Raw genomic sequence first — 21,564 nt, forward strand, 5'->3', positions numbered from 1 at the left:
TTTTTTGCTTGTAATTGAATAAAAATAAAATATTATTTTTTCTTTTAAAAAAATAATAAACATTTTTATTTCAAGTTTTGAGTTCCAAATTCTATCCTTCCTTCCCACCCTCCCCTCACACCTCCCTGAGGCAATAAGTAATCATATATAGGATATATACATGTGAAATTATATAAAACATTACCATTTTAGTCATTTTGCATAAGAAAACTCAAATAAAAGAAAAAATTAAAGTGAAAAGTAGTATGCTTCAGTCTGTGTTCAATCAATATTAGTTCTTTCTTTGAAGGTGGATAGTATCCTTCATCATTAGTTCTTTGAGATTGTTTTGGATCATTGTATTGCTGAGAAGAGTTAAGTCATTTACAGTTCACTAAATAATAAAATATTATTTTTAAAAATGCATATGCTGGGGCAGCTAGGTGGCACAGTGGATAGAGCACCGGCCTTGGATTTAGGAGGACCTGAGTTCAAATCCGGCCTCAGACACTTGATACTTACTAGCTGTGTGACCCTTGGCAAGTCACTTAACCCCAATTGCCTCACCAAAAAAAAATGCATATGCTTTTTGTTAGAGAGGAAAATATATAGAATATATGGGATGGGGGGGGAGAGGTGTTGGGGGGCAGTAGAATTTGCATAATGAGAATTTATGTAAAGCAAGAACTGCGTCATTGATTTCTGGTCTTGTTTGTAGACCAAAAGTCTGAGTTCTCTCTTCCAAGGCTGTTATTAAATGATTCTTGGGATGATGACTTCAGTTTGGACCAGCTCTGGCTTATGTGGTTGACATCTCCATGAATGAATCAGTGAATGAAAAGCATTTCATTCATTCATTCATTCATTTTTATTTATTTACTAAATTTGGTCATTATTTACTTCTTAAGGTGCCATTAAGAATTTTTAGAATGAACTTCTTGGACCATCATCACACAAACCACTAAGTGGTAACCACTGGACTATTTAGGGCCTGTGTTTAGCGTTAATCCTCATATAGAGTTCCTATGAGGATCAAATAAGATAAAATATGAAAAATGCCATATTAATGTCAGACATTATTAAGTTCTTGGTCCCTTGATTTTACTTTCTTTTGGAGTACATGAAGATTTTTTTTTTGAGAAGACATTTCTAAAGTAATCAGTTGAATACTTTAGTATTTTTGGCCATGTGAAATCATCATCTCCAGTTTTTTTAATATTAAAAATGGCTTTTAAAATTCATTTTGGAAAAGAAATTCATTACTATACTTTTGTTACTGTACATTTTACTCAAGCAATACTTTGCAGTTATAATGTTTCTCTTTATACCATAGAGAGGCTGGTGAACTTGATGGTGTTTCGGGATCATCTTGCTGAGCATTGAAATGTAACCACCTGCTGCAATGGGATGCAGCAGCTGTTTGGTAGGTTGCAGTGTTACATTATAGTCCCTGAACAATAGGAGCCAAATGTAGCCAATTGTCAGGAGTCCATTGACATAAGACTTGAACTGTGATGTTGCAGTTCTGGAGGTTATCGAGTAGGATTATGTCTTTCATGCTACATTCATTATTTGTTTAAAGCTATCCCTCATGTCCTTCTCAGATGACCTTCTTGCCAGTCTGTGGTAACCAGAAACAACTATTCTTTTCTCCAGAGAATTATATTGCCTTCTGGGAGTCTTATAGAAAGAGTCTGGGACAATGGGGTGTCTTCATTTTCTCCTTTTCAAGTCAGTTGATCTTGCAGGTCCTTGACATCCCCATGTCTTTCGAAACCACCAGATAGGAAAGAAAAAGTATAATTTCAACTCAAAATCATTTCCCCCACAACCTTTATTTTATTATACATATTTCATGTGTATTTCAACTTGATAAGAAAATTTTCTTAAACTAGGAGTAGACAACATTTCGAAGTTCTTACTTCCTCAAGTTCTGATCCCTAACCTAGATGACAGTCTTTAATGTAAACTAGTTCTGGCTTAATGTAAGTGGACCTTCCCTCAGACTTCCCTCTCCTTGGGATAGGGGAAGGGTGTGTGTGGGGGGCAGTAAAATGTGTAGAATGAGAATTTATGTAAAGCAAGAACTGTCTCATTGATTTCTGGTCTTCTTTGAGTCTGAGTTCTTCCTTCCAAACTTGTTATTAAATGATTCTTGGGATCTTGACCAATTTGGACAGGCTCTGGCTTAGGTGGTTGACATCTCCATGAATGAATCAGTGAATGAAAACCATTTATTAAGTGCCCCCATGTGTCAGCTATTGAGCTATGTACTGGGGGAAACAAATCCAAAAGGGAGATGGTGCCTGCCCTCAAGGAGCTTACATTGTAATAGGGGCAAATGAGACATGTAGAGAAGCAGTGGCCAGGGAAAGGAATGCTGAATGGAAATATAAGGCATTAAATTATCAAGTCCTTTCCAGTAGTAATAATAGCATCAATTGATTACTGTTTCCAAAGCAAGCAGTTATTAGAATCCTGATTAACCTCAATTCTCAGATTAAAATTTCCATAAGTATTCAACAAATATTTATTCATTAACATTTTTATTGATCGCTTTTGCAACACTTTAATTTCTGAATAACCAACTCAGCTAATAGTTAAAGAAATTGAGAGATAGTGTCATAGAAGCAACAAACATGAGCTTGCACAGATTTTGGGAGATGGTGAAGGATAGAAGGGCTATGGTCCACGGGATCACAAAGAGTTGTTGTTGTTTGTCCTTCGTTCTTGAATAGGACCATGGCATCAAAGTGATATCATGACTTGCTGAATTGTATTTAAGTGATGGAGGGCTGTGCAAAGTCACCAACCTCACTCTCTCCTCCAGAGCCATCTGGGTCCAGTGGCAAGATAGATATCAGGAGGACTGGAGATGGCCCTAGATGTTTGAGTCAGTTGTGGTTAACTAACTAGTCCAGAGATTTGAACACAGGTCTTGTAGTCTCTGATCTGTACCACCTCTTTATCTCTCATTCCCTATACATTAGCAGTGTTTGACCACAAATATCCCCTCTGTGGAGAGGCATTGGTGCATATTATATAGCTAGCAGGCTTTCAAGGCATGACGACTTAGTTTAGGTACCAACTTTGATAAATACTGGTTTTATGACCCTGAGTAAGTCACTTGAAATTCTGTGTTCTAGGAGCAACTTTCTAAGACTATATATTGCAGAGAAGGTACTGTCCTGCATTGGTGGAAGGAGTTTCCTCACCAGGGAACTCTGCATACTAGTGAAATCACAGGTCCAGCCCCTATTCCTACCCCTCCGTGACATCTAACCTTTTCGATATCCTTATTAGGAAACATGGAGATATACACATAATACATATTATACATACACACATATGTAAACACCACAAAGTTGATGACATGACAAAATAAATGTTTCTTTTGTCAAAAGAAGCATGTGTGTATATATATATATATGTGTGTGTATATATATATATATACATATATATATATATATATATATAGAGAGAGAGAGAGAGAGAGAGAGAGAATTATTCATCATGTTGTTATTGTTCAATTGTTTTAGTTATGTCCAAACTCTTTGTTACCCTATCGGGGGTTTTCTTGGCAGAAATACTGGAGTGCTTTGCCCTTTCCTTCTCCAGCTTATTTGACAGATGAAGAAACTGAAGCAAACAGGGTTAAGTGACTGGCCCAAGGTCACATAGCTGGCAAGTGTCTGAAGCTAGCTTTGAACTTAGGAAGATAAGTCTTCCTGATTCTATTTTATTGTTGTTGTTGTTATTATTATTATTATATTATTATTATTTGCAGGACAATGAGGGTTAAGTGATTTGCCCAGGGTCACACAGCTAGTAAGTGTCAAGTGTCTGAGGTTGGATTTGAACTCAGGTGCTCCTGAATCCAGGGTCAGTGCTTTATCTACTGTACCACTTAGCTGCCCCCAAACTAGATGAATGGCAGTTTCTTTCTTTTTCTTTTTTTTGTGGGACAATGAGGGTTAAGTTACTTGCCCAGGGTCACACAGCTGGTAAGTGTGAAGTGTCTGAGACTGTGGGAAGATAAGTCTTCCTGACTCTAGGCCCTGCACTCTATCTACTGCACCACCTAGCCACTCATCATGTAATTACTTATAATACGTAATATGACATATTTTCCTGTTAGTCATGAAGTCATTAGTTTTGTGTTGTACTAATGAGGACTAGAAAGCAGAGTCCCCATTTCATCAGTTAAACCCCTTATTTCACTTCCTTTTGGGCTTGTCAAACTTGCTTTTGTTGCTCAGGGGTTTGAGACTGAAGTGGGTTGCGATAGTTGTCTGAACAATCTGACACAATAGCAAATAGACAAGTGAACAGGAAAGCAGGAGTGTCATGTCTCCTAAGACTCCACCTGTATTTCCAACAATTCCTGCCTTCCTCATTGAGTCACCAGCCTTGCATTATTACTGGCTCTACTGGGCTGGGACTGTTGCTGTGAACATGTTATCAGGATCTGCAGAACCAGGAAAGAAGACTCAGATTCACAGGCCAGTGGAGATCATTGATACTGAGCCCATCAACCAAGTAGTACATAATTAGCAAAGAGGAAAAGAGACCTCTGGAGCAAGTGGTCAAAAACCATTGGCTTGAAAGTCAGCTGGGCAAAGAAAACTGTAAGTTATGGCTCAGGACTCTTGACAAGAAACCATACAACTTCTTGGTGGGATGAAATTGGATTTTTTTCTTTTTCAGGAGCTTTTTCCTGAGAGTCCTTTCTGGCAAGGAAATTTGTTGCTATGGCAAGAGCATTGGGTTTAAAGTCAGAGGACCTGGGTTCAAATCCTGGATAATAATAGGTAACATTTATATTGCATTTTAAAGTTTGCAAAGAGCTTTACAAATATTATCTCAATTGATACTTATGATAACCCTGGGAGGTAGGTACTATTATTATCTCATTTTACAGATAAGGAAACTGAGACAGACAGAGGTTAAGTGACTTGCCTAGGGTCACACAGTAAATGAGGCAGGATTTGAATTCAGGTCTTCTAGACTCTATATCAGTGTGCCACCCCACTGGCTCTGCCACTTATTGACTGTGGGGCTTTGGGAAAAATCACTTAACCTCTATGGGCCTCAGTTTCCCCATCTGTAAAATGAGGGAATTAGCCTAAATACTTCTAAAGTTCCTTCTAATTCTAAATCTATGATCATATGATCCCAGTGTTCCCAATTTTATGAGAAGAAAAGTTGGAATGCAAAGATTAACTTAGAGATTCTGGACCAAATTCTTTATCCAAGTTGGAGTTCCTTATTTCCAGTTTTAGATCTTGTTTTGGAAAAGATTAAATGAAGAGTAATGAGCATATTTATACTAGAAAAAAGTTATAGAGGCCTGGGTTGGGCTAGGGGTTGACCAATGACATTTAAGATGAAGAAGCTTGGCTGATTAATGGGATCATTGCATGATGGGCTTAGCTCTTTAAATTTAAGCCATGATCAACCAACTCTAAATTCACAAATAGAAGTGAGTCTTAAAAAAAAGAAAAAAAAAAGAGGTTGTGACTATAGTCTGTATGGCTTGGCTCAATAACAGTCACTAAGGAAATTAGAGATCATTAAATCCTATTGGACCAAATCCCCTAAACCGGTTAATATAGTTCTCAACCATATAATTTGAAGCTGGGCATTCTTTCAAGTTTAAAGTTTCCTTTGAATATGATAACCTTGTATTTCTTCTTGGTTTATTATTTATTATTTTACATTTTTAAAAAACCCATTCCATTCCCCTTAAAAACGCTCAATAAGGAGACTATCAATGTACAACTTGTTGGTTTGTTGAAATGTATGAGATAGTCTCCTAAAATAATAATAATAGCTAACATTTATATAAGTAGAATTTTAAGGTTTATAAAGCACTTTACATATTATCTCATTTGATTCTCACAACAGCCCTGGGCAGGTCAGAGCTATTATTATATCCACTTAATACATGAAGAAATTGAGGCTGAGAAAGGTTAAATGATTTGCCCAGGGTCACATAACTAGGCAAGATTTGAACACAGGTCTTCCTGATTCTGAGGCCAGCAACACCTATTCACTGAGCCACCTAGTTATCTTCTATAAAACTATGTGCTAGGTGGCGCAGTGGATAGAGCACCAGCTCTGGATTCAGGGGGACCTGAGTTCAAATCTGGCCTCAGACACTTTACACTTACTAGCTGTGTGACCTTAGGCAAGTCACTTAACCCCAACTGCCTCACCAAAAAAAAAAACCACCCACACAAAACAAAAGCAAACCAACAACAACAACAACAAAAGACAAAACAAACAAACAAAACAAACAAACAAACAAACAAAACCCACTATGTGCCAGCGGCAGCTAGGTGGCACAGTGGATAAAGCACCAGCCCTGGATTCAGGAGTACCTGAGTTCAAATTTGGCCTCAGACACTTGACATTTACTAGCTGTGTGACTCTGGACAAGTCACTTAACCCTAATTGTCCCACCTAAAAACAACAACAACAAAAAACAACACTATGTGCCACTGAACTATCCTACTATCTTGAAATTATTGAACTTTATTTCTGATAGAGACATTAAAGATCCTTTAATTCAACCCACTCATTTTACATTTGAGGAAACTAGAAAGGTTTGTCTATTCTTCCTCCTCTTTTCTTTTTTCCTTTTTCCTCCTTCCTCTCCCTTCTCCCCATTTTCTTTCATATGTTTCTCTTTTTTTCTATACATATTGTCTTAAAATTCTTATTATAGCTTTAAACTAAGTGTCTAGGGGCAACTAGGTGGCACAGTGGATAGAGTACCGGCCCTGGAGTCGGGAGTACCTGAGTTCAAATCCAGCCTCAGACACGTAACACTTACTAGCTGTGTGACCCTGGGCAAGTCACTTAACCCCAATTGCCTCACTAAAAAATATAAACAAAAACAAAAACATTTAAACTAAGTGTCTAGTGAGACTCCTCTATAAAGGGAGATGCAAAGGCCAGTCCTGAAAATCATTCCTTGTTCTTTGGGGCACTGCTGTTGAATTGACTACAAAACTTGGATTCTAGGATGCCAGGATGCTTGCTCTTCTGACCTTTCAGAACTTGTAAGGTTGGAGTTTCCAATTCCTTCACCCAAAATAGAAAGGAACAAATGAAGAGGCAAAGGATGGAGTATTATTTTACAGGGCTATATGTCAGCCTCAGAGGAGAAGAGGACTAAGGCATCTCCCTTTATAGAGGAGTCTCACTAGACACTTAGTGAAGGAGTCAAACCTGAAGAGAGCAACTAAAGAGAAAACCTTCTTTGTCAGTAATCTCTAGTGCCTTTTGAAGACATCCAAGTTCCAGCTATGCAGCCAATTGCAAAGGCTAAATGTGTGGAAAGCATACTAGAATCGGTAAAAAAAATGTCTATATATGCCCAAGTTTTTTCAAGGCACTGCTATAGATCATCACAACTTTCCTGAGAGCAGGCTCTCCAGCTTCTCCCACGTGAAGAATTTGCACAATTTGCTTTATCTGAGCTTGGTAATGCACTACCCACAAGGAACCTATTATCTGATGGACAAATTCTATGCATTGTATATTCAACCTGTATGTCACAGTCTGGACAGCTGATATTTTTCATCCACTTAGTATTTTCTCTGTGGATAGCTAGACCTGACTATTTAAAGTGTATCAGAAGAGAAGACCCCATGTGTAACAATGAAGGCCCATGTGAAGTGACTGCTATCCTTACCTTGTGTAGCTCAAAGTAAGGCAATATAGACATCTCTAGCCTCTTCTTTCCTCCCACCCTTCTCCAAGGGAGATTTTTATTCCTGCCAAGAGGAGAAGTATGCAGTTGGGTTTGGAGGTTGCTCTGCTCCCCTCAGATGGAGGGGGTACCAGGCTAGAAGTATATCCGTTCCCTTAAATATTATTAGTTTAGGGCATACAATCAGGTTCCATCTAACTTCTAATTGCTTTGTCAATTTTTGAAGGGAAGAGGGATCCCAAGGTCTATAGATAGCCCTTTGACCCAGTAATACCATTACTGGTCTGTATCCCAAAGAGATCATAGAAGAGGGAAAAGGACCCACGTGTACAAAAATATTTATAGCAGCTCTCTTTGTGGTGGCAAAGAATTGGAAATCAAGGGAATGCCTATCAATTGGGGATTGGCTGAACAAGTTGTGGTATATGAATGTAATGGAATACTATTGTGCTGTAAGAAACGATGAGCAGGAGGATTTCAGAGAAACCTGAACTGATGCTGAGTGAGATGAACAGAACCAGGAGAACACCGTACACAGTAACAGCCACATTGTGTGATGATCAACTGTGGTAGACTTGACTCTTCTCAGCAGTGAAATGATCCAAAACAATTTCAAAGAACTCATGATAGAAAATGTTCTCCACATCCAGAAAAAAGAACTGTGGATTCTGATTGCAAATTGAACCATACTGTTTCTATCTTCTGGCTGTATTTTTTCTTTTTTGAAGTTTTCCCCTTGTGTTCTGCTTCTTCTTTCACAATATGACTAATGCAGAAGTTTGTTTAATGTGATTGTACATATATTACCTATATCAGATTGCTTTTCATCTTGGGGAGGGTGGGAGAAAAATTTGGAACTAAAAATCCTATGAAAACAAATGTCAAAAATTATCTTTACATGTAACTGGAAAATAATAAAATACTTTTATGATTAAAAACACAAAACAAAAAAACCCTTTAAACCAAGCTCTATAGCCAAGGCTTGATCCCCTTTCTACCAAATATGCATTCTACAATTAACACACATAGCAAATAACAAAGAAACTCACTTATCCAAATTATAGTAAAACAGAAGTCAAAGTGGGTATACATAGGAGGCTATATATCAGATAATGCAAAATGAAGGAGCTTTCCCATTGGGAGCAAGATAACAGTTCAAACAAGAGACAAAGTACTGAATCTCACCCAAAAGGAAACCACCCAAAGTCTCCACTATAGCAAGTTTGGAATAAGGACTTGGTGATTTCCAGTTCTTCTCATATTTTCCCAGAGTCTAGTAGATAAAGCACTGGCCCTGGATTCTGACCTTGGACACTTAGTAACTGTATGACCCTGGGCAAGTCACTTAACCCTGTTTGCTTCAGTTTCCTTATCTGTCAAATGAGTTGGAGAAGTAAATGACTAACCATTCTAGTATCTTTGCCAAGAATACTGCAATTGGGGTCATGAAGAATTGGACACAACTGAAAAACAGCAGAACACCTATTACTTAGGCACGGTGCTAAGTGTTTTACAAATATTATCTCATTTGGGAAGTTCATGATGCAGAACTTGGGAATGGAAGTAAACAGTCAGATAAGGCTATTAGGCTGTAGTGGTCTGTGTTTTCCTTTTGTTTTATGTGTCTCTGGTTACTAAACCTTTGGGGAAGGTAGCTGGTAACTTAAGCACAGAATTGATCTAAGTTCACCTGAGTTTGTGTTACATTTAGACCCTGTACTGCTTTGGAACTGGCTACAAAGAGGTGGAATCTGAGGGCAATAGTGTGTCCTCTGCATTCAGCCCAAGAGCTGTGTATGTGTAGAATTTGTTACGTACGTGAAAGGAACAACAAACTGTACATGGAGAGATTCACAGTTTCATGTGGAATCCATGTAGGTGGAGATGCTCATTTTGGCTGAACTAAGGACTCCTATAAATCTTTGATTGGTTTTTGTTAAGGTCAGAATAGGAAAATTTAAGAAAAAATACAAAAGTGAGACAATCCTTCCCCTGGATAAACATTTCCACACACATTGTGCAGCAGAGAAAGAGGATTGTAGTTGAGGCTGTGAATCTCTATGGTGAATTCAGTATGTAACTAAAAAAAAAAAAAAAAACCAAACCAAAGCAAACCTCATTAGGACTCTGCGTGCCTCTGGAGGGAGGAGCCATGAGCTCCAAAATCTCTATTTAAAGAAGGGGGTCCAAGATAATTATCTCTTCATTCTTACTGAGCTGTACTCCTTTTTAGATGCCTTTGACTTCTCCATCACGTACAGAAACAGGTACTTCCTCTCTCCACCTTTTCGGTTTCCATTTGTGTATTGTGTTTCCTTAGTAACTTGGAAGCTCCTTGGGGACTTTTGTTGTTGAGTGTTTTTTAGTCTTGTCTGACTCTTTGTGACCCCATTTGGATTGTGGTTGTTGTTGTCTTGGCAAAGATACAGGAGTGGTTTGCCATTTCCTTCTCTAGTTCATTTTACAGATGAGGAAGCTGAGGCGAAGAGGGTTAAGTGACTTGCCCAGGGTCACACAGCTAGGAAGTGTCTGAGAACAGATTTGAACTCAGGAAGATGAGTTTTCCTAACTCCAGGCCCAGCGCTCTATCCACTGAATCACCTAGCTGCCCATACATATGGTGACCCAACAGGAATAATCTTTGCAGGCATGATTGCTGGTAGAAGTAATTGCCTGTATACAGGAGCCTGTGATCATTTTATCTTTCATTTCTTAGGGACAGTTGGAAGGAGGTATTGACTTTTCTTGGTCAGTGTGAATTTAAGACCCACTTCTGAACCTTTTCTAGAAATTGATAATGGGAAAGTAGTGAGTTAAGAGTGAGGGCTTGATTGGGTGAAGAAGCTATTGTATGAGGGAAATCCCTTGTTAGGAAAATATTCAAGCTTTAAGGGTGAAATCCATTTAATCTTTGGACATATGTGGAGGATATATCAATGCTAGCTCATTGACATTGGGACTAAGGAAAAGTAATAGGCCATTCATTGAATATATTAATGAATTTTGGCAGCTTCAAGATGTTTAGGCTTGGAAGGCAAAGTTGGTTAAAAATGTTGGAGTAGTTTTTAAAGTGATTATCTTAAGGCTTAATTGGCAGGACACACGGAACTATGGGATTTAGCTCTGATAAGAGAGGCAATGTAATGTAACGGATTAGAAGAACTGGATTCTTGCCTCTGACACATATTGGCTATGTGACCCTGATCATTTAACTTTTCATTGCTCTGGGCAACTCTCTAAGCCTTTTAAGTATAGGAGAAGGTGCCAACTTGTGCTTGTAGAGGAAGCTCCTCCTTGGAGCCCTCTATATCAAGGAATGCACAGGTCAAGTCCTCATTCCCCCATCCCCAAAACAGTGGTTCTCAAAGTGTGGTGTGAGGAGCCATGTGGGTCCTAGAGACCCCTTTGCAGTGTCCTTGAGGTCAAAACTATGTTCACAATGATATTATAAGACATTATTTGTTTATTAAAATATTTTCCCCATTTCTAACCACCCATCTGTGTGAGACCACATTTTCCTTCATATACTTCAACTTTAGCTGGTATCACAGCAGATTAAAAGCAGAAGCAGAGGGGCTGCTAGGTGGTACAGTGGATAGAGCACCAGCCCTAGATTCAGGAGGACCTGAGTTCAAATCTGACCTCAGACACTTAACACTTACTAGCTGTGTGACCCTGGGCAAGTCACTTAACCCCTATTACCCTGCAAAAAAAAAAAGCAGAAGCAGATATGAGAATCCATCTATCTATTAAACCAGACATTAAAGAAATGTGCAAAAATATGTAAAACAATGCTACTCCTCACTAATTTTTGTTGTTTTAGAAAATGCAGTTATTTTTCATAAAAATATTTTAATATGTAATGGGTTTATTATCATTATTTAAAAATTAATAAATATATTTTAATTATAAGTTTTTATTTTAATATTGTAATATTAATACTGTAAATATTAATAGATAAACCCTATCTAGATAAAATAGAAAGAAAGGAAGGGGGAAGAAAACAGGGAGAAGTAAAGGGAGAGCAAACTTGCTTCTGTTCAAGCCTTTTGTATGCATGCTCAGATCTGATGCATCAGTCAATCAAAAGGCTTTTCACCACTCCTCAGTGAGCCAATAGAAAATAGTCACACAATAGTGGTGCATGTTCTGAATTGGGAAAAGGGCCCTTCTAATACACATGCCAGTAAGCAGGCTTTTTCAAGGCCAGCTTCCTTTGCATTGAACAGAATGTCTGGATATTCTATTACTTTTATCCCAGACCCACTGAACTTGCCCCCTACCCAATATGGTAACCAAGGCTATCATGCTAAAATCTTTTTATGCATCAGGGTTGTTGTTATTTAGTCATATTCAGAGTCCCGCCTAACTCTTTGTGACCCCATTTGGGTTTTTTTCTTGGCAAAGATACTGGGGTGGTTTGGCATTTCCTTCTCCAGATCATTTTTTTACAGCTGAAGAAACTGAGGCAAACAGGGTTCAGTGACTTGCCCAGGGTCATATAGCAAGTAAGTATCTGAGACAGGATTTGAACTCAGGAAAAGGAGTCTCCCTGACTCAAGGCCTGGCACTCTATCCGCTACATTGCCTAGCTGCCTTATGTATCAGGGAAAATGAATCAAAACAGAAAAGGGGAAATTAACTCAATGAGGTTAGGAATAATTAGCAGAGACAGGGAAAGTGCAGCATCTAGTGAATTATCTGGCTATAGATAGCAGGAAGAGGCTTTCTACTTGGATTTCAGAGAGAAGGTAGTCAATCAGTATGTTTTCCAATGGCTCAGAGTTACAGGGAAAGGACTGTGTCTCTGAGGGCACTCTTTCATTCAAAGAAGATTCAGTTTACAGCACAGTGGCCATATCTCACATAATTATACCATTGTAATCAGTGGTTCCTGTAGTCTTTTTTTTCTCTCTCTCTTTTTTTGATCATGGCTTTCCAGTAGTCCAATGGTTTTCCAATTATCTCTCCTTGGATCTATTTTCCAGGTCAGCTGTTTTTCCAAGGACATATTTCACATTTTTTCATTCACTAGGATTTGCTTTATTGTGTCTTGATTTCTCAAAAAATCATTAGTTTCCATTTGCTTGATCCTAATTCTTAAGCAATTATTTTCTTCAGAGAGCTTTTGTGTCTCCTTTTCCACTTGGCTTTTCAAGCTGTTGATTTTTTTTCATGACTTTCCTGCATGACTCTCATTTTTCTTTCCATTTTTTCTTCTACCTCTCTTACCTTATCTTGAAAGTCCTTTTTTGAGCACTTCTATGGCCTGAGACCAATTCATATTTTTCTTGGAAGCTTTGGATGTAGGAGCTTTGAATTTGTTATCTTCTTCTGAGGATGTATTTTGATCTTCTTTGTCACCAAAGAAACTTTCTAGAGTCAGCATCTTTTTCTGTCTGCTCATTTTGCCAGCCTATTTCTTGACTTTTAACTCATTCTTAAAGTGAAGCACTGCTTCCAGGGCACATTGTCCCAAGCTTCAGGGGGTCCCATGTGGCACAATTTAAGGAGAGGCATGTTCACCACTCCCCTGGCCTGTGCTCTGGTCTGTAAGTGACCACAGGCCTGCTTGCTTTTTAACCCAGGAACAGAATTCTGTTTCATTGTGGTTGCAAGCTCAGGTGTGCCTATTCCCCTCCCCGACCTGGGCCACCACTCAAAACTGCTTCCTAGTTCTGAGCATGTGCAACATAACAGAATTCCGCCTCAGTGTCAGCAGAGACCCCTGCAATCTCCCCCAGCCCCCTTACTAGACCATGATCTGAGTTCCAGAAGTAATTACTCTGCAGCTGATTCAGAGGCTCCAGAGGCCTGTTTCTCTGTCATGGCCTGCCTGGGGCTGGATCTGTGCTAGCATGGCTCAGGTCTGGGCTCCACTCTCACCCAGGTACAACAGACTTTACCCGCTAACCAGATTCTAAGCCATCTTTGGCTGGAAAATGATCTCAATCCGTGGGTTCTACTGCTCCAGGAATTGTCTTATGGCATTATTTGAAATTATTTGGAGGGATAGTGGGGAGAGGTCTGGAAAGTCACTGCCTTTCCTCTGCCATCTTGGCTCCTCTTATTAATTTTGTGGTTATATTTATCTAGTACTGAGAGGGTTGAAGTTGAAGTCCCCCACTAATATAGTTTCACTGTCTATTTCTTCCTGTAGCTCACTTAATTTCTCAAAGAACTTGGATGCAGTACAACTTGGTGCATACATGTTTAGTATTGATATTACTCCATTATCTATGGTACCTTTTAGCAAGATGTAGTTTCCTTCTTCCTCTTTTAATTAGGTTTATTTTTGGTTTTGCTTTGTCTGAGATAAGGATTGCAACCCCTGTGTTTTTTTTTTTAACTTCAGCTGGAGCATGATATATTCTACTCCAGTCTTTTACCTTCCCTCTATGTATATCTCTCTGCTTCAAATGTGTTTCTTGTAAACAACATTTTGTAGTATTCTGGGGATTTTCCCAGTTCCTGTAGTGTTAATGGATGATGGAGAGGAAACAAGTTGTGAATACTGACACCATCCAATATGCCCTTCTCTCAAGATGAAGAATGAATCCCTTCTCTCAAACTCCATCTCTCTCTCTCTCTCTCTCTCTCTCTCTCTCTCTCTCTCTCTCTCTCTCTCTCTCTCTCTCTCTCTCTGCATTCCTCTTAACAGAACTCTCTGGAAACCTATCTTAGTCACCTATATACAGTCTCCCAAACTGAGTTTTCCACTAAAATATCTCATTCTGTGTATTCTGGGATCACTATACCTCCCAAAGCAGGGCTATACCTCACTTACATCACAGATTATATTTAGTATCATAGATTTAGAGACAAAATGTACATTCAATTCTGTGATAATGTGACATATGTGTTCCTAAGTGCCATTATACTATGCAAAATTGTTCAATTAAAAACCACAGGATTTATGGGAAAAATGGAGTCAGGGGCACAATGCTCAAAAACTTTGTCAGTGACATGTTAAAAAAAAAAGAAAAAGGATAAGAACCTAACTAAAATGGTAACATGGCTTATCCATGTTAAACGGTTAAGAAATTCATAAATATGGGGCAGCTAGGTGGCACAGTGGATAGAGCACTGGCCCTGGAGTCAGGAGTACCTGAGTTCAAATCCGGCCTCAGACACTTGACACTTACTAGCTGTGTGACCCTGGGCAAGTCACTTAACCCTCATTGCCTCACGAAAAAAAAAGAAAAGAAAAGAAAAGAAAAGAAGAGAAAAGAAAGGAAAAGAAGAGAAATACATAAATACTATAATAAATTGTGGTGGTGTCTGTAGTGCGTGGGGCCTTGGGCTTCTTCTTGGCCTGGGCCCTGGTTCCAATGGCCCTAGGCTGGTGAAACCTTCATAAATTGGGCAGGTCAAAACTCTGGTCCTCTGGGGCCAGAGGCCATGGCAGAAGATGGTGGTGTGTGTGTGTGTAGGGGTACAGACTGGTCCTTCTCTGCACACTACTTCTACCAAACCAGAAGATTATACAATAAGCATGGCACTTTATCTTGAAAAAAGACCTGAAATTTGCTCGTGGAAGAGATCGCTGGAAGCATTGCAACTTGTGAGTCATGAAGTATTGAAGCTTTCTGCATTATTATTGTTCCTTATGGAAGAAATTACATACAAGCAAACACGAAATTCATGTTATGCTTAAATTGTTTCTTAATATGTTGAGACAAATTCAAGTTTTCAAAATGAGCCTTAGCAAAGCTGATTGTACCTTAAAGTTCATCTAGTACAACTCCCTTGTTGTACAGATAAAAAAATTTGAAGCCCAGAGAAATTAATTAGTGGTTACTGTGCTAAGGTCTGGAAATACAATGACAGGAGTGAAACAGTTTCAGATCTCAAGGAGTTTGTATTCTTATAGGAAAGGTAACAGAATCATTACAATGCAAATTACAAGGACACCGTGTCTTGAAATCCCTTTAGGAATTTTCCATTAACAAACATTTATCAAGGCCTACTATGTGCTAGGCACTGTCTTAAAAAGTTATTTTAATTTAAAAAAGTATACAGCAGGAGGCGGCTAGGTGACAGGGTGGATAGAGCACTGTCCCTGGAGTCAGGAGGACCTGAGTTGAAATCTGGCCTCAGACACTTGACACTTACTAGCTGTGTGACCCTGGGCAAGTCACTTAACCCTCATTGTCCTACAAAAAAACCAAAACAAAACAAAAAATTAAAAAGTACACAGTAGACAACAAAAGAAAACTTAGAAGGAAGCACAGAAAAGCAGGGTAGCTTTGAAAACTGTGTAGTATTTATTACCTAATGTTTTGTTTTCTCTCTTTTTTGTGGGGCAATGAGGGTCAAGTGACTTGCCCAGGGTCACACAACTAAGTGTCAAGTGTCTGAGGCCAGATTTGAACTCAGGTCCTCCTGAATCCAGGGCCAGTGCTTTATCCACTGTGCCACCTAGCTGCACTCTACATAGTTTTTTTTAAAAAGGTAAACCATCTGAAATGGAAATTCATGGTTTTATATTAAATCCTCTATGTTGTGCTGTGTACATAGAAATGTTCTCTCTCTGTCTCTCTCTGTCTCTGTCTCTCTCTCCCTCTCTGCCTTTTTGTATTTAAGTTTGAAATCAATAAAAATTTTTTTTTAACATTATTTCAATTGTTAAAGGAGCTGGCCAAGGCCGGCCACATCCCATGACCTTTAAAAGAAGGCAGTTTATGTGCATCCCCTTCAATGCAGCAATACCATGATTAGGCTTATATCTTAAAGAGAGCAAGAAAGAACCTCTGGAAACTAAGGGAGTGCCTATCTATTGAGGAATGACTAAACAAATTATAGCATATGAATATAATGGAATATTATTGTGACATAAGAAATGATGAAATGGATAGTTTCAGAGGAAACTGGAAAGACTGGTTTTTCTTCTACCTATATGATGTCTTCCTCTTTCTCTCCTTTGCTGGATCCTCCTCTAGACCATGTTCTCTAACCACAGGTGCCCCTCAGGATTCTGTCCCAGGCCCTCTTCCTTTTTCTGTCTGTACTATTTCACTTGGTCATCTCATCCATTCCTATTGATTTAATTATCATCTCTATGCTGATGATTTTCATATCTCCCTATCCTGCCCTAGTTTCTCTGCTGACTCCAATTTTGCATCTCTAACTGCCTATCAGATTTCTTGAACTGAATGTTCAGTAGATGTCTTAAATTCAGTATGTCAAAAATGTAATTTATTATCTTTCCCCTAACACTTCCCACCTCCTACCTCCCCTATTACTACAGTACCAACCCCTCAAGTTCATAGACTAGGAGTATTCCTGGACTCCTTGCTTTCTTTCTTGCCACCCCCCTCCCACTTCCCTTGACATCCAAGCTGTTGCCAAGGTCTGTCAATTTCACATTTGCAACATCTCTCTAATAAACAGTCTCCTCTATTCTGACACTGCTACCACTCTAGTGAAGGCCATTATTGTTTCACACTTGGATTATTGCAATAGCCTGCTAGTGGGTCTGTCTTCTTCTTCTTCTTCTTCTTCTTCTTCTTCTTCTTCTTCTTCTTCTTCTTGTTGAAGGGCAATGAGGGTTAAGTGACTTTCCCAGGATCACACAGCTAGTAGGTGTCAAGTGTCTGAGGCTGGATTTGAACTCAGATCTTCCTGAATTCATGGCTGATGCAGTATTGGGGTATAATCTCAAAAATGACACAATGATATCTGTTCAAATCCAAGGAAGCCATTCAATGTCAGAATAATACAAGTCTATGCCCCAGCCTCTGATGTTAAAGAGGCCAAAGTTGATCAGCTCTATGAAGACCTACAACATCTTCTAGAAATAACAACAACAAAAACCACCAAAAAAACCACAAGATGTCATATTCATCATAGAGGATTGGAATGCTAAAGTAGGAAATCAAAAGATAATTAGAATAACAGGTAAGTTTAACCTTGGAGTACAAAATGAAACAGGATAGAGACTAAGAGTTTTGTCAAGATAACTTGTTTCCTGAAGAGAAAGAAGCAACAGTTAGAACTGAACATGGAACAACTGATTGGTTTAAGATTGGGAAAGGATTATGACAGGGCTGTATATTGTCACCTTATTTGTTTAACATATGCAGAATATATTAAGTGAAATGCTTGGCTGGATGAATCAACAGCTGGAATTAATGTTTCTGGGAGAAATAGGAGCAATCTCAGATATGCAGATGACACTACTCTGATGGCGGAAAGTAAAGAAGTATTAAGAAACCTCTTGATGAGGGTGAAAAAGGAAAGTGTAAAAGTTGATTTGAAACTTAACATGAAAAAAAAAACCCAACAAACTAAGATTATGGCAGCCGGTCCCATCACTTTCTGGCAAACAGAGGGAGAAGAAATGGAAACAGTGACAGATTTTATATTTTTGAGTTCAAAGATCACTGCAGACAATGACTACAGCCATGAAAGTAAAAAAAAAAAATGCTTGCTCCTTGTTAGGAAAGCATTGGCAAATCTGTACAGCATACTAAAAAGCAGAGACATCATCTTGCCAACAAATGTCCATACTAGTCAAATCTCTGGTTTTTCCAGGTATAATATACGACTGCGAGAGTTGGACTATAAGGATAATAGAGCACTGCAGAATCAACACTTTCCAGTTGTGGTCTTGGAGAGTCCCTTGGACAGTAAGGAGATCAAATCAGTCAATACTTAAATTAATTCAGTCTATTTACCAGAAGATCCAATACTGAAAACGAAGCTTAAGTATTTTGGTCACATAATGAGAAGGTGGGTCTCATTGGATAAGACCCTGACGTTGGAAAAGATTGAAGCCAAAAGAAGAGGATGGCAAAGGATATGATGGATAGATAGTGTCATGGAAGCAATGAAAATAAGTTTGAACAGACTTTGGGAGATTGTGGAGGATAGAGGAGCCTGGTGTGTGTGCTATGTGGTTCATGGGGTCACAAAGAGTCAGCCACAACTGAACAATGGAAGGTCTGATCATGTCAACTCCTACTCAATAAACTCTAGTAGCTCTTTACTGCTTCAGGGAGCAAATACAAAATGCTGTATTTGGCATTCAAAGTCCTTCATACCTAATCCCCTCCTAAATCTTATAACTTACACCCTGACATAAACTCTTAGATCCATGACACTGGCCTTCTGACTATTTCATGAACAAGATACTATATCTCTCAGTTCCTGGTATTCTCTCTGTCTATCCCCCATGCCTGGAATACTCCCCCTCTTCTGCTCCAACTACAGATCTCCTTGGTTTCCTATAAGTCCCAATTAAAACCCCACCTTCTATAGGAAGCCTTCCCTAACCCCTCTTTTTTTTTTTTTTAGTGAGGCAATTGGGGTTAAGTGACTTGCCCAGGGTCACACAGCTAGTAAGTGTTAAGTGTCTGAGGCCAGATCTGAACTCAGGTACTCCTGACTTCAGGGCCGGTGCTCCATCCCCTGCGCCACCTAGCTGCCCCTCCCTAACCCCTCTTAATTCTAGTGCCTTCCCTCTCTTAATTATTTCCTATTTATCATATATATGTGTGTGTGTGTGTGTATCTATATCTATATCTATCTTATTTTTATATATTTGTTTGCATGCTGTCTCTTCCCTTAGAGTGTAAGTTCCTTGAGGGCAGGGACTCTTTTTCCTTTTTTTAAAAAGAAATCCTCAGTGCTTATCATAATTCCTGGTATATAGTAGACACTTAATAAATGTCAATTAATTGATTGGTATGAACTTCTGTATAGTGAAGTGAGCCAACATAGAAGAACAGTTCCTACGACGACAATGTTTTAAAAACAACTTTGAAAGACTTTGGAGCTCTGGATTTATTCAACGATAACCATGAGTTCAGAAGACTGGAGATGAAACATATTACTTATATGTACTTAAAATATAGAACATGACATACATTTTTGGATATGGCCAATGTGGAAAATTGTTTTGTTGTGTGCCGCATAATGTTAAGAGGATTTTCTTTTTCTTTTCTTTTTAATTCTTCAATTTGGGAGAGGTAGGGACAAATAATAAATACTTATGTTAAAAAAGAGGGGTGACTAGGTGGCACAGCGGATAAAGCACTGGCCCTGGATTCAGGAGTACCTGAGTTCAAATCTGGCCTCAGACACTTGTCACTTACTAGCTGTGTGACCCTGGGCAAGTCACTTAACCCCCACTGCCCTGCAAAAAAAAAATAGAAAGAAAGAAAAGAAAGCCAGTTTACTAGCCCTCAAATGAATCTAGGAGAAACCTGATGAAAAGCTGTAGAAGCTACAGGACAGTTGGAGCTAGAGGAAGGGAGGGCATAAGAAGCATTTTGGAACTGGAGTGAAGGCGACTACCACAAGGGGTGTGTATGGGGCCCCCCAAAGTGAAGCTTTGTAGGTCCATCAGGCAACATACATTGAGGTTTGTTGGGGGGTAGATGGCACCAGAAGAACCAGCATAGAACTGGAAGAGTGAAAGAACAGGTACACAGGATCCACCCAGACAATCCTCCAGCCAAGTCACCCATGCACCCTGGTTCTAGTAATCTAACACCTCCTTCTTCTGGTGGCTGCCTCCTAATGAGGCTCAGGTTCTCTAGTATCAAGCAGTTGCTTTATGGTCTCCTCTCCCTTACAGCACTATCAGGATCCCTATGAATTCCCTTCCTAGGATCTGGATTCCCTAGGGATTTGGTAAGCTGACTTCTTTTAAGAGTCACCTGGGAGTAGCCAGTCTTTTTCTTGCCAAAGGCCAGTTCCCCATCAAATAACTTTTTCACCTTTTCTAAAGGGATGACTGGGCTCCACTGGCACATTAATATCCATTATCTGCCAACTACACCATGATTATATCAACTCGGAGGGAAACCAATTTTCCCCATTCACTCCCACTTGTACCTGATATCAATCACCAACAAATGAGCCAGTGGACAAGCAGGTGACAAGTATTTTGTAAATGCTTGCTATATACCAGACACTATGCTAGACACTGAGCATACAAATGTTGTTTGTTATTCATTTTCTAAGAAGACCAGTGACATCATGGGGGTAATGTCATGACTCATGTGTGAATTGGATTTAAACGAGGCAGAGGGGCACAACATTATCAGTGTCACTCTCCCTTCCAGAGTCACTAGAGTCATGGCAAGACAAAAGTTAGGATGATTGATGATGGCTTGGGATGCAGTGGATGACCTTGGTGTATGCAATGTTTGACCAAGCTCTAAGTGTTAAACACTGCCTACTTCAGCCACCTTCATGATCTTTGCAACAAATTGTTCTCATCTGCCCATTCCACCAAGGGAAATCTTCACATGCTTGGGGTAGATTCCCACCCCTGTCCTCCTGATTCACTGATATGTTTGAGGCCCATTGATTACTCTCAACCTAGTTTAGCCTGTCCACTTAGACAGTTTACTGGGGTGTGGCTGTTGCGCTTGCTATAGCTTCTTGGAGCCACAGGTGTGAGTTGGGTAAAAGGTGGACAAGAAAAGTGGATAAGCAGCCATGAAAAGATATCAGCAAACCCCCATACCAGAGGTGCTAGTCTTCCCTGAACTCTAAGCATACAAATATAAGCATAAACAAATACAGTCCCTGATTTCAAGGAGTTTACATTCGAATGGGGGAAAATAGCACATAAAAAGAAGCTGAAATGGGAGTGAGGCAAGGGAACAGGCATTGGGGCAAAGTCCTGAAAGTCAGAAGCAGAGCCAGAAGGGAAATGAAGTATGGTTTGCCTGGGACAAGACTCAAAATGGAGGTCCTGGAAAGACCTTACAAATGGGAGAAAGAGACTAGAGAGGTGGAGGGATATTCCATGATGAGAAACCTTCAGGAACAGAAAAATTCTAGCAAGTTTCCTTTCTCAGAACAGGAAAGACAAATGTTCCTTCTTAAGCTCTATTCTTGACTCTACT

Source organism: Dromiciops gliroides, chromosome 1 (assembly GCF_019393635.1).
Source record: "Dromiciops gliroides isolate mDroGli1 chromosome 1, mDroGli1.pri, whole genome shotgun sequence".
Taxonomy (NCBI): domain Eukaryota; kingdom Metazoa; phylum Chordata; class Mammalia; order Microbiotheria; family Microbiotheriidae; genus Dromiciops; species Dromiciops gliroides.